This window comes from Pogona vitticeps, chromosome 8 (assembly GCF_051106095.1).
Source record: "Pogona vitticeps strain Pit_001003342236 chromosome 8, PviZW2.1, whole genome shotgun sequence".
NCBI classification, from domain to species: Eukaryota; Metazoa; Chordata; class Lepidosauria; order Squamata; family Agamidae; genus Pogona; species Pogona vitticeps.
This window is the reverse complement of record NC_135790.1, coordinates 23,152,262-23,166,190: the sequence shown is the minus strand read 5'-3', so window position 1 is coordinate 23,166,190 and position 13,929 is coordinate 23,152,262. Positions and strand designations below refer to the sequence as shown.

The 13,929-nt window shown below is 40.9% G+C and overlaps 1 protein-coding gene across 2 annotated transcripts in view; it reads left to right on the top strand.

The window, feature by feature from the left end:
• LOC110078188 (opioid-binding protein/cell adhesion molecule homolog) overlaps positions 1-13,929 on the top strand; it is a 789,058-nt gene that overhangs the window by 214,473 nt on the left and 560,656 nt on the right. The gene's annotated exons all lie outside the window — the stretch shown is intronic.

The window sequence follows — 13,929 nt, the reverse complement described above, 5'->3', positions numbered from 1 at the left end:
CATTAAAGGTAGTTTGAGAGAATTGCATCAATGGCTTTTGCTTGTTAGGACTACTTTGTTCTCTATTAATTCACTCAGCCTCTCAAAAACAAGGGCAGTGATGAGTATCATGTCCACACTGGGCTTTTCAAACTCTCCAACCTGTGGCAAGGGAATGTCCTGCTATTTTCACCAGATGCACTGGGCTGAGGTTGCCAGCTGGTTGCATTAGAGCAAGCACAGACAGCGGCGCCAAGCTGGACTTGGCAAGTTAAGCTCAGTGTGTGCTTATGTAGGCATGAATACCACACTGGGTGCTCAAAAAATGGCCCCGGACAGCAATGATGGCAACAGAGAATTGAGCGCCACTATTGTTTAGCTTCATTTGAACTACCCCCTCGGTGCTAAACCAGCTACAAAGACACTATATCCTAATTAACTTTAAATGTCTCACTCATAAAGCTGTCAGTGTCTAGCTCTAATGTCTGTAGTTTTAATGATGCATTTGATTAGAAGGTAATTTTATTCACTCAACAGCAGCCAGGCCTATTTGGAGAAAGATCAGGCTGGGTTGTTGACTTAGAAAAATAAAATAAAAATGCTGGTATTTGCAGATTTTGGTTGTCATTAAGAGTATCCACATGACTACTCAACCTATCATTGTTAGCTCTTTGAACATTCTAGTCGGCCCTTTGTTCATGCAGCGAAAACACAGGATTTACACGGGGTCCCGAGATAATCCATGGGCCATGGGAAATTTTACTGCTTTCACAGTAGCAATTTTACTAGCAATTTCTAATACATTTGCAGGCTTATGGGGATGTATAGGAATATGGGATGGAAGAGTCCTCAACAAGCTTTGGGAAGCTCTTGATGCTGCCCTGCTAGGGTCACTGTAATGTTAATGGATACCGGGGGGTAGTGCAGAATGTGTAGGGAGCGGTTGTGATGAAGCAGACTGCCAAGAAAGGACTGGAACAACTTCTCAATCCATTTATTCCTAGATTAGGTTCCAGAGGGCCTGGCATCTGTCCAACAGGAAGGAGAGGAATCCCTAGGGCTGGCTTAAAAATCTGATTGTTGTTCTTTTTTGCAAATATGTCCAAAGCACTCCTCTAAACACAGATGTATTACTTTCATAAAGGGATACCACTGTTCACGTTTGGCATTGCTTTCTCCTATTGTTTTGACTAGACATACAAAGAGGCCCTGCCATGCTACCGTGAATGGAGCCAAATAGACCTACTTCCAGAAGCTAAAGACGGTCAGGCCTGAATAATAGATGGATGGGAGATCAGCAGGGAATATCAGATATTTAGAGTTAGGAAAGAATCCCACCTGAAATTCTCGTGTTAAGCCTGATAGTCAGAACTGACTACGTAGAGCAACAAACAGACCAGAGAGAAGGAAGATTCCAGTATTCATAATAAGACTAAATTTCTTGTTCTTGTTGGATCTAGGTGTCCTTGACATAAAATACCATGAGGAGGAATTTTAGAGCTCCACTAGATTATTTGCCTTGACAGCAAGAGCAAGGACAGGGAGCTTTTCCTCATCATATTATCTGCAATTTGCACCAAAGGTCGGTGTGCAGAACTAGTTCCGCTTCCCTCTGAGAAGCAAAGCACACAACCAAAGCAAGCACAGAAGCCCTGGGTGATTGCTCCAATATATGCAAACAACCCATCTAATTCTTATGTGTCACATTGTTACAAACTCAGGAAACAATGTAACAGCCATTGTTGTTTTACACAATCATGCAAAAGAGAGGAAGAGAGAAAGAGAGATTCCTGCTGATACAAGAACCCTTGACATCAACACCTGAAAGAAATACTGTAACTTATTATCCTCCTCACTAAGGAGAAGAATGCTATGGTTCCATGTCTTGGGCATGAGGATAAGACAAGTGAAGGTTTACATCCTTGCTTCTGACTATTGTAAGCCTTTAAGCAAACAATATCTTGGTATAAATATTTCCCTAACCTTTTCCCCCCACTGCAGAGACAGAGATACAGTTCCAATGAGTGTTGGATCAGTTATTTCCCTCTCCCCAGTGGCAGCTGTTAACAGATGTTTACAAGTGGCAAAATATCAAATCGAGGTCTCCAAATCATTCCATCCCCCCCTTTTTTAAAAGTTATATTGTAAGCAATGTTTTTATTTGCAGGATGGGAGGTGGCAATTTCTCTTTTGGCTTTTAACCTCTTCCTTCTGCATGTATCTGTGAACAAGTGGTTCCTGTGTTTAGCAATGAAGCAATAAGTGTTGGCAGGTGCATCGTGCCTGCCTTCTCTTTTGGACACCTGCATGGTTGTTTAGCACCATAATGTGAAGCCGAAGATGAGAAATTGACTGCTGAATATGTGAGCAGCAATGTGAGTTTCTGTTCCCCTTCAGCGACTTGCTGATCAAATCTGTTCATTCATAGGGTGATTAACTCAACTCCTAGTGTTCTATAACACATCCATGTTCTTTCTGCTGGAAAACAGAAAACTGCAATTGTGGGATGGTTGACAAGCAATTTTATTCATCATTCAGCAGTGAGGATGGGGGTCATCTGGCTCTGTAGGGGATGAGAGATGGGGCAAGCCGGTCTTATTGTGGCAAAACAAATTCTGAATTCTTTTGTTTTAATGTATTGTGGGGAAAGAAGATACATTGAGGAATGAGGAGTGTGAGGAGCAGGTTGAGTCCTGCTAACAAATACCTTGTGTGAATTTGGATAATAGCATCTTTTAAACACCCATCCCTACTTGATCTATGGGGTGGATTGCATTCTGCCCCATACATGCTGTAGATGGTCAAATAACCTCTACTGAGTTGAGCCTTATTTCACATTCTTCAATTCACTGCATTCTCTATTAAAGCCATTGATACACAACTCCTCTTGCCTCTGGTTTTGAGACTGCCCGACATCCACACTAAAGGCCTGGGAACGCTGGAGGACTAGATCTTCCCAGTGCCTAGGTATCTTCTGCCAAAGGAAGCATTTAGTGCTTGCAGGAGCAAAAAAGAAAAAAGAAAATAAAAGGTGGAGAGACCTCTCAAAGAGGCACTCCATTCATACCCTCCAGTGAGCATCATTAGCTAAGAAGGAGGAAATCCCAGGATCACAGAAATTTAGAGTTGGAAGAGAGTCCATGGGTCATAAGATCCAGCTCCATGACTTGGAGGGGGTGACTGAGGGACAAGGGACATGGCGTCCCAGACTTCAGTGGAACTGGCATCACCTCGTTATAATTACTTGGGAGGGTGTATAACCATTTTCCCGTTACAAGCTCCAGTTTCTGAATTTCAGCACTGTTTTGGAAGTATGGGTCTTTCTCAAGTTAAAGGTGCTCAGTTATCCAGGACTCTGGTGAAGAATGGCTCCTACTCACAGTCCAATTCAACGTGGACTAGGTGACATGAAGAGATGTTGGCAAGTGTCTGGGTCTGTGTCCGAGTCTTTGGTACCAAGTCCTGAGTCCCAAGTCCCAAGTCCTGGTAAAGGTAAAGGTAAAGGTTCCCCTTGACAATTTTTGTCCAGTCGTGTTTGACTCTAGGGAGCGGTGCTCATCCCTGTTTCCAAGCCATAGAGCCAGCGTTTGTCCGAAGACAATCTTCCATGGTTAGTGCAACTTAGACACGGAACGCTGTTACCTTCCTACCGAGGTGGTCCCTATTCATCTACTCGCATTTGCATGCTTTCGAACCGCTAGGTTGGCAGGAGCTGGGACAAGCGACGGGAGCTCACTCCGTCGCTTGGATTCAATCTTACGACTGCTTGGTCTTCTGACCCTGCAGCACAGGCTTCTGCGGTTTAGCCCACAGGGCCACCACGTCCTGAGTCCCTACTAAAAACAAGCTTCCCCACCCCTGAAAAAGGGAGGGAGGCATAGCATTGGGTGCAAAATAAAGCATGATAAGATAGCTTTGTTTTCTACACAATTCCAGCTATGTAATCTCAGAGGGAGGGAGGGAGGGAGGAAGGAAGGAACTTGGTTCAAACAACATAACTTAATAGACATAAGGATAGTATCCAAGGGTCATATCCACCGTTAGACCTTGTGGAAAGTGGAATCCATGGTTGCTGGGGGAAAGGGGCACAAAATCCCTCACCAAAAAATGCTTTGAAGGACTTTCTGGAGTCATTTCTGTGTTTGGAGTGGGGTGCAGAAGAGGACTTAGGCCCAGACCTCCACTGCCGTATTGTATATACTCTTGTCTAACATGTGGTCTCACTCAAGAATTAAATCATTCCATTATATATGGTTTTGAACCTGTTCCACATCTTTGGTTACTGCTGGAAAATGGGGCAGGTATGTTATGGATGATTAACACTATATATCATGGTGAAAGGTGAAGGAGAATGGAACATGGGAGAGAAAGTCTGAGGTATCATAGAATACTGTAATTGAGTTGGAAGGAGCCTCTTAAGGCCAAGGAGTACAGCAGGAATTCAAATCAAAGCACATCCGACAGATGGCTGTCCGATTTCCCCTTGAATGCCTCCAGCATTGGAGTGCACACCACCTCCTGAGGCAATTGATTCCATTGTCATACTGCTCTAACAGTTAAGAATGTTTTCCTGATATTCACCCTAAATCTGGCTTCCTGTAGCTTGAGCCCATCATTATGTGTCTTGCACGCTGGGATGATCAGCAACATATCCTGCTCCTCCTCTGTATAACTTTCAAGTACAGTGGGGTCTCTACTTAAGAACGTCTCTACTTAAGAACAATCCAACTTAAGAACAGCTCCATTTGCTAAATTTTGCTTCTACTTGAGAACAGAGATCCAAGATAAGAACAGGAAAAAAAAACCTTTCCTGCTCTTTTTTTAACCTTAGGTCATCTTAGGTTAAAAAAATTCTCCCCCTAGTGGTAGAGTACGTATTAACCAGCTTTGCATTAGTTCCTATGGGAACTAATGCTTCAATGTACAAACGCACCTCTACATAACAAAAAAACAGCCAGAACGGATTAATTGGTTATCAGTCCATTCCTATGGGAAATTTTGCTTCAACTTAAGAACGTTTCAACTTAAGAACACCATTCCAAAACGGATTAGGTTCTTAAGTAGAGGTCCCACTGTAGTTTCTATGGACGGAAAAGAGCAGATACAGATTAAATGGGTTTCAATGCATTCCTATGGGAAATGCAGATTCAACATAAAAACTTTTCAACTTGAGAACCACCTTCCAATACGGATTAAGTTCTTAAGTAGAGACCCCACTGTATTTGAAAAGGGCTATCATAGATCCCCTTGGTCTTCTTTTCTCAAGGCTAAACATGCCCAGTTCTTTCAGTCCTTCTTCATAGGCTTTTGTTTCCAGTCATCCTTGTTGCCCTCCTCTGAGCTTATTCCAGTTTGTTGGCATCCTTCCTAAAATGCGTCATCCGGAACTGAACACAGTACTCTAGATAAGGCCTAATCAGTGATGAATAGAGGGGGACTATTCCCTCATGGGATTTAGTTTGCTGTGCACATTTATCATGCACCATTGGCCTCTCAGATTTATTCATATTTATTATTTATTTATTTATTTATTCGATTTTTATCCCGCCCCTCTAGACAACGTCTACTCGGGGCGGCATACATCAGATGCGAGAATAATAGGGGCAAGGGAGAAGTGAGAGCCAGATTGGTATAAAAGCGTGCTGCTTATATACTGCCCCATAGTGCTTCAAGCACTCTCTGGGTGGTTAACAAGTTAATTATGCAAGCTACACATTGCTCCCCCCCCAGCAAGCTGGGTACTCATTTTACCGACCTCGGAAGGATAGAAGGCTGAGTCAACCTTGAGCCGGCTACCTGGGACTGAACCCCAGGTCGTGAGCACAGTATTAGCTGCAGTACAGTGGTTTAACCACTGCACCACAAGGCTCAATAGTAGGTATATCCCCACTCAGCCTCACAAACTCACAAGGAGGGTGGGTATATGGCCTTGGTGAAGCCACTTCTTAAATAATTCACATATCTTGAAAACCCTACTGGGGACACTATAAATTGGATACAACTTGACGGCACATTACAAAAACACAGAGGATAAGTCTCGGAAATGGGTTGAAAATGCTCTCCAGCTTGGGTAACCGATTAGCATATTAAATGTTTATGTATGTATGTTGTTGTTTTTTAAAATCTCAAGCAGCCCATCATAATTCCCAGAAAGCCACAGGCAGAAATGAATGTCTTTAATGCCTTAAAATAGAGGGTAGCTGAGTGCGTCACCTTGAGTTGTTCTGAGTTGTGTCATACTCCGTGGTATTCTTTCGCACTGCATGCCGACAGCCTGACACATCAAGTCAGACAGCCTCTTATTATTAAATCTGTTTGCAATTGCACCGAGATTGCCCTTCCCATCTGCCCTTACTTATGAGTGGTGGCAGACTCTGGCTGTGAATCACAGCCCCCACCCCGTATAAATAGATTCTCTAATGTCCTTCTTTCTTCCTTCCTTTTTCTTAACTGTGATTGTCATTCGCAAGGGACTTTATGAAGAAGCACACCCGTTAAAGGCTGTGTTTTCATGCTTCCTTGCTAGATGAGGTATGTCAAAACCAGCACCTTGAAATTGTTACAGGACATTGCAGGAAGACAGTGTGGGAAACTGGTCTGGACATTTAAAACAGAACATGAAGGATGACACACAGAGAGGATTCTTCCTTGTACTGAGCTCCATCCACTGTATCCAGTAAATAAACCAAAGTTCTGCATGCTATTAAATTCTAATCTAAAATTTTGACTTGATCAAAATGCTACTGCTTGGTAATAGGGATGGTGGCATAATTGGTATATTTTTAAACAATAGACTGGATTTTTTTTTTTTTTTTGGAAAAAAATCCTCATTCTCTCAGTATGAATTCATTGGTTGTGAATATGTGCCTTGTTATTCTTTGTACTTTTGATCTGCCATCAACAGAATTTTGTGCTACATAGACGTTATGTTTTTTTAATTATACATTTATTTTCACTTAAGTTACTAGATTACAAAAATGCCATTCTGAAATGTAACAAGGGAGGTACATTACATCTTCTACTCACATTAATAACCTAAATTAATTCAAGAATAACCAATAATTCAAGAACGATAGAGCTAAATACGCAGTACAAAGAGTAATAGCTATATTTATATGTTGTTTGAAAAGCAACATTTGAAAAGAGGGGGAAAAAACCCATGAAATTTTAGATCAAGCTGAATAAAGAGAAGGGAAAATACTTTCCACTTATTTTACCATTCCAAGAATTGGTGAGCAAGCCCCACCTTCCATTAAACTGATTTTTCTGTTGAAAATATAATTGCCTTTGTTTATTTATTTATTTATTTATTTATTTATTTATTTATTCATTCATTCATTCATTCATTCATTCATTCATTCATTCATTCATTCATTTATTCATTTGTTCATTCATTCATTCATTCATTCATTCATTCATTCATTCATTCATTTATTTATTTGCCTACCGCACATCTGGCAGCCAAGGCCACTCTGGGAAGTTTACAAGTAGACAGAGCAACAAAGTAACAAAATAAAACAACATCAATATGTTAGGGGGCGCAAATTAAGTATCATAAAAACGCAGTAAAAACAGTGATACAATACAATACATTTATAAACTTTAGTGCCACTTCCTGCATCTCCATTAGCCAGTTGTTTGGTTGTTTTTATTCTGCAGAACTAGGCAATACATACGGTGGCTGTTATAAAAAGTGCAGCAATTATTTATATAACAGCATTCTCTGCTACATTTTCCAACAAGCACAATAATGCTACCTTTAGCAGTCTATATCCGGTGAAGTTTTTTTGTTATCAGAAATACTGTATGCCTTTTTAACTTCTGCATTCCCATAAAATATTGAAAATTTTGCCGCTATTATGTGCTTTTGATTTGAATAACAGTTTTGTAGTATGTTTAAAGGTGATGGGACATGTTAAATGTAAAGAAAAGATAGAAACAATATACTGTTGAATGATACAAAAGAGATACAAGGAAGAGTTCTTTGTTAAGAACCCAGCAATTTTAGTAGGCAAAGTGAAAGCTGCTGTCAATGCAGTTGGAAGAAATATATCACTGGAATTCAATGAGATAAGAATAGAGCTGTTTCAAGCTACAGAGATGGAATCTGTCAAAATCCAAACGAGCATACACCAACAAGATGAAAAACAAAACAATGCCTCAAAAATCTCTTTAAAAAGCATTGCCAAAGACTACGGTAACTGTAAGGACATCAAATTAATTTTCCATGAAAGTAAAAAGGTGCTCAAGAGTTTACAACAAAGACTTATGCTATATATAGGCCAAGAAATGCTAAATATCCAAGCTGGATTCAGAAGGAAAAAAAGGCACTAGAGGCCATACGGCAAATATACATTGTCTACCACAGCATACCACAGAATTTCAGAAGAAAATCAGTTTGTGCTTTTTAGAGTACAATTAACTCTTTACCTGTGTGAATCATGAAAAACAATGATCATTCTAAAAGACACAGGTGTGCCGTGACATTTAATTGCCCTCATGGGTAACCCATACCTAGACAGGAATCTGCTGTCTGGACAGCATGGGGAGAAACAGAATTGTTTTCTATTGTCAAAAATATCAGACAAGGGTTTGTATCTCCATATCAGTTGAGAACATTCAGGGTATATGAAGAACACATCATGGGAAAAACTGGATTGGATTCAAAAGAGTGAGGAATTAAAATTAAAATTGTTTTTTAAAAAAATTGAAAACAATCTAAAAAGAGGAATATATCCTTTACAACATGACTCAGTAAAGAAAGCTATGAGTTTTAGACTTCAGCACAGCTGTTAATTAAAGGACCTTTTGCAGGTTATTAATTCGTAGGATTGAAGTCAGAAGCAACTTGACAACACACAACATGTTCAGTACTGTTTTCTTTTACATTGTCTGCTAATGTACCTCTGCTGCCTTTTTTTAAAATCACTGTTGTTCTGTGGTCAGAATATTTCACAAAGGCACAATCTTCAATTAAAGCTAGAAATTAATTCTTGTGTACTTGCTGATGAAATGAGCCCTTTCTCACCTATGTGAATCAAGGTTGCTGTTTCTCCCAGCGCACTCCTTACCTTGTAATTTCTTGACCTTAAATATCATCTGCTCAGAGAGATTTCAATTATTTTGAATTCCCCATGATCTCCAGTATTGGAGGGGGGAGGAGAAACCACAGCATCATCTGCAAATATTGGGATTTTGAAAGTTTATGTTCAGGTAAATAATATCCTGATGGCTGGATAGCTCAGTCGTTTAGGTATTTGGTTGTGGAACCAGAAGTTGGGAGTTTGGTTCCCCACTGTGCAGGGCCCATGTGTGTAGCCTTAGGCATACTCCACAGTGTCAGTGTGCACCTCAAAAGAAGGGAATGGTAAACCACTTCAGAGTGTTCTCTACCTGGACAGGGTTGCCATGAGTTGAAATTGACTTGACAGCACACACTTATTATTTTAAGTAATATTCTAAAGATCAGCTTCAAAAAATGTGCACAAGATACAAAAGAAGACATTGAGAATGGAACGAGAGAACCAGCTTTTATAATTCTGAGAAAAGAGATGCTCATCCAGTGGCAACTCTTATTTGACATTATATCAAACCTTCTTATCCTGCATGGAAGGGGAAAAAACCTTTTTGTCTAGTGAAATCTGATCAGCCTTTACTGACTTTAGCTATTTCCCCCTGATGAACTCCCCACACCACGTCCCTGCACCTTTCCTTTGCAACTTTATCGTTAAGACCTTCATAGGTTCCATCCAGATAACCCAGTTAAATATTGTGAAATAGCCTCATGTGTCAATGTTGTTATGATGGGCCGCTTGTATTCCTCCCCTGAGCATGTGTTCATTTTGCTAAACTGATATTTATGATGACACAATTACAACTTCCCAGTACCTTTATCAGAAGAAACTAGGCTGCCGATTTGACTCTCTTGACTGGTTCTTTTACTACATTTTTGCCCTTTATAGCAAAAGGATCAAGGCGCCAAATATGTTCATCGAAAGACCTGTTATGAAAGAGACTGTTTGCACAGTATGTCTGTTGGCATTACCCTTCATTGCCATGGACATGGAACGTTTTGGGTATTCTATGGAATTCTTCTTGTAGTCACATTTTCAACCTTTCAAATCTTGTCTACACTGAAGATGAAGAAATCTGCAAATGTTGATACTGTCTTAAAACAATGAAATGAAGTGACATGTTGCCCCATTTGCACGGGTTTTGCAACACTGACCCCAGCCAACTGATGCCCTTTGAGGGCACAGCAGTGCTGGGCTGATGATCTCAACCAAGCAGTTCATCTCACTCCTGGAAGATCTGCTGCCCCACTGGTTGTGTGTCTTCCTCTCCCAGGACTGCTTCCGAGTAGCCTTAGAGGCTTTCACCCTGTCCTCTGACTCTGTCTATCAAGGACAACGAGCGTCCTTCCTCATACTTCTCTTTCCCCCTTTAAAGCTTGCTACCTACCTGCTTTAGCTCCAGCCTCACCCTCCAGTTGTGCTCTTCCACTTTTGGATTCCCACTTCTGTCTTCTGTAACCTCAGGCTGCTCTGCCACCAGTGTCTCCTGATTAGATTCAAAACAGAGGGTGTGGGTCCAAGGCAGACAGCCTGCTGGGGACAGACAGAGTGTCCTCTTCAGAAGAGAGCATTTCATTTAAAAATTAAATGAATGTATTTGTATTTTTTTTTTGTTCCCCTATTCTAAAGCAAAAAGTGTGCTGCTTTTGTACCTCCCCATAGTGCTTCAAGCACTCTCTGGGCAGTTTACAAGTTAATTATGCAGGCTACACATGGCCCCCCCTCCCAGCGCGCTGGGTACTCATTTTACCAACCTCAGAGGGATAGAAGGCTGAGTCAACCTTGAGCTGGCAGTAACTGGGAGAGAGCCAGTGTTGTCATTGCGTGTGAGAAGACATAGTCTTCTTGACAAGCAGGAGAAAACATGTTGGTTTGAAATGTTAACACCCTTCTATCTCCAAAGAGAAGCTGTAATAATTGGAATGGGTGGATGGAATGGAGCAAAGCTTTACATGAACCTTTTGGTTAGCTACCCCCCAGCCTCAGTTTCCTGCATCTCTGACAGACGGTTTGGTCTTTTCAGTTTTATCAGTAACGCTCAAGTCCAGCAAATTTCCTCTGGCTCTTCAATCACTGGAATTATCCAGAGTCCAGGGAAGGCCTAGAAAGCCATTATAGAATCAGCAGTGACAGCTTGAAAAATGCCTAAACAGGAGAACAAATGCCCTTCGTGGCAGGCAATGTGATGAGTTGCTCCAGGACGTTATTGTCTGCAACAAATCCCATATGTAACCTTATCCCAGAGAGTCCTAGACACCGTGTGGCCTGTGTAAGCCAACACATTTCCTTAGCCGCCTTCTCTTCCACTGCTGCTGCCACCATTATTGCCATTGCCGCCACCACGGCTGTTTCTTGGTCTACTTTGAAGCAGAAATTATATATATATATATATATATTAAAAAAACTGCCTTAATGTCTGGACAAAGGAGAAGGGTTAGATTTAGGACTGGCCAAGTTTCCTGCTCATTAGGACTGAGTCTCTTATGCTCAATTCTAGCCAGCAGAGTCCACTAAGCTGGAGCAGCTGTAAGGTTATCAAAAGCTGGACCTGTACCATTTCAATTTTAGAATTTTGAACTGGGGGAAGTGACAGAGAGGAAGAAAAATAGACTGGCCAAAGTTTTTTTTTTTTTGTTTTTTTTAGAAAGGAGTTGCCTGCTGCTTTTCCAGATTCTTTCCCACTTCAGGGCTATTGGCATGAAAAACTGGAGCTGTTCATTGACAGAATTATCTCTGGCTTGATAACGTGAACATTTGTTTTTCCAGAGAGCAGGAGGCAAGCTCCTCCTGCTTCCCACCACAGCTTCTCAGTAGAGGGCTCCATGTTGTTTTATTTGGCTTTGCTAGATAGCTTTCATCAGCCTCATTGACTTGGCATGACCAAGGTTACCATGCAGCACTTTGGCTTCTGCGTTTTCCAATACTGCAAGGACGAGGAAGAAAATTCAGCCTCCTCCGAGTGTCTGTGTGTGTGATTTGTTCTGTTTTCCTGAGAGCCTCAGGTGTCTTAATAATCAGCCAACATCTTCTCTGCAGCAGATAAAACTAGTTCTTCATAACCGGTCCCAACAATTCCCTGCAGAATTGAAGAATACAAAACCGAACCTTTATTGATTCTGCTGGATAATAATAATCCTGCTTCCATCTCTCAGATATCCCCACTGCACTGTATACCCTCTGGCCCCCTTACTGTCCCCAGAGTCTCAGATAACAGATCTGTTCTTGTCTTGTGTCAAACTAATTGTTCTTCTTCTTGTCTCATGGGGAGATGCTAATTAATATCTCTGTGGCGCTTTGAGATCAGAGAAGTGGGTGCTGTGACCACAACATACCATATTGACTGTTTCTGATGCTTGATGATGTCCGTGAACACCTTGCTCCACGTTGGGAGCATGAAGCACAATCCCTAATTGAAATAGGCTGATGGCCAATGGGAATTTGATGCCTATAAAGCTAGTGTGGTGTAGAGGATAGAGTGATAAATGAGGGCCCAGGAGATGTTGGTTCAAATCCCTGCTTAGCCATGGAAGCTTACTGGATAAATGGTGGAACTCATCAAACTTCTTAAATCTCTTACTTAAGGATTGGCCACACGGCTGGTTTACATTGATTCCAGTCCTGATTTCTTAAAAAAAATCACTGTAAATTAATGTGTTATATCTCAGTTGGCATGTTCACATTGACTTAAATTACTTCAGCTCATTTTCATTCTGTTTCTGGAGCACACTTTTGGTTTAATTTTCATTGGGCACAGACCTTCCTCCATGTCCTGGCATAGAGTAGGCATGTGTCCACAGAGAGAGCAGAGGGTGGTCTGATCGTTCTTGAACATTGGTTTACCTTCTTGCACCTTGTCAGCCCATTCCTTACTTTCCCCACCTTGCTTGTGTCCCAATGCCTACATAGTTACAAATTAAAATGAAAGCAGCATTCAAACCACATTGAGCTGAATCAATTTAGAAATGAGGTATTGTAAAAGGAAAGGAAAGGAAAGGAAAAGAAGGAAGGAAAAGAAGGAAGGAAAAGAAGGAAGGAAGGAAGGAAGGAAGGAAGGAAGAAAGGAAGAAAGGAAGAAAGGAAGAAAGAAAGAAAGAAAGAAAGAAAGAAAGTTTGTTCGCCAGTTGAAAGAAACTCACTTTGCAGCCCAAATAAATTGATTTCCCCTTCTGTCATGTGCCTGAGAATTTATAAATCAATTTAAATAACATTAAAATTGATATAACTGTCATTCTTATGCTCCATGTGACTTTGCCCTTACCTTGAAAATGTTGTTAGGGTTACAATATCTAAAGCTGAAAAGAATAAGTATTCAATAACCACACTAAAAAAGAAAGAAAAGCAACACTAAAAATACATTCAGAGCAACAAGGCACAAGAACTCATTTAAAAATCCACCTTGAGCAGTCATTGAAGGAAAGACTACCTGAAGAGAAAATTATTTGCCTGCTTGCGGAAGGACGTTAAAGATAGGGCCAATCTGGCCTCCTGTGGGAGGGAGTTCCAAAGTCTGGGAGCAGCCACAGAGAAGGCCCTCTCTTGTGTTTCCACCAAACACTCCTGTGAAGATGGTGGGAGTGAAAGAAATCACTCTCCTGATGACCTTAACACCCAGACAGGTTCATAAAGGGAGACATGACAGCACATAACATAACATTTTCGCAGGAAATAAAGAAGAAGGCCAGCTAGGACAGTTTTCCAACCAAATACAGATCTTGGGGATTATGCCTAAAAGGTATTTTTTTTTTTACATTTAAAGTTCTAATGTCTCTCATTAAAACTGGATTTTCAGAAATGACTGTTTTATTTTCTTTCTTTCTTTTTAATTTTACAAAATACAAAATACAAGATACAAACTAAAATAACTGTGCGCCCCACC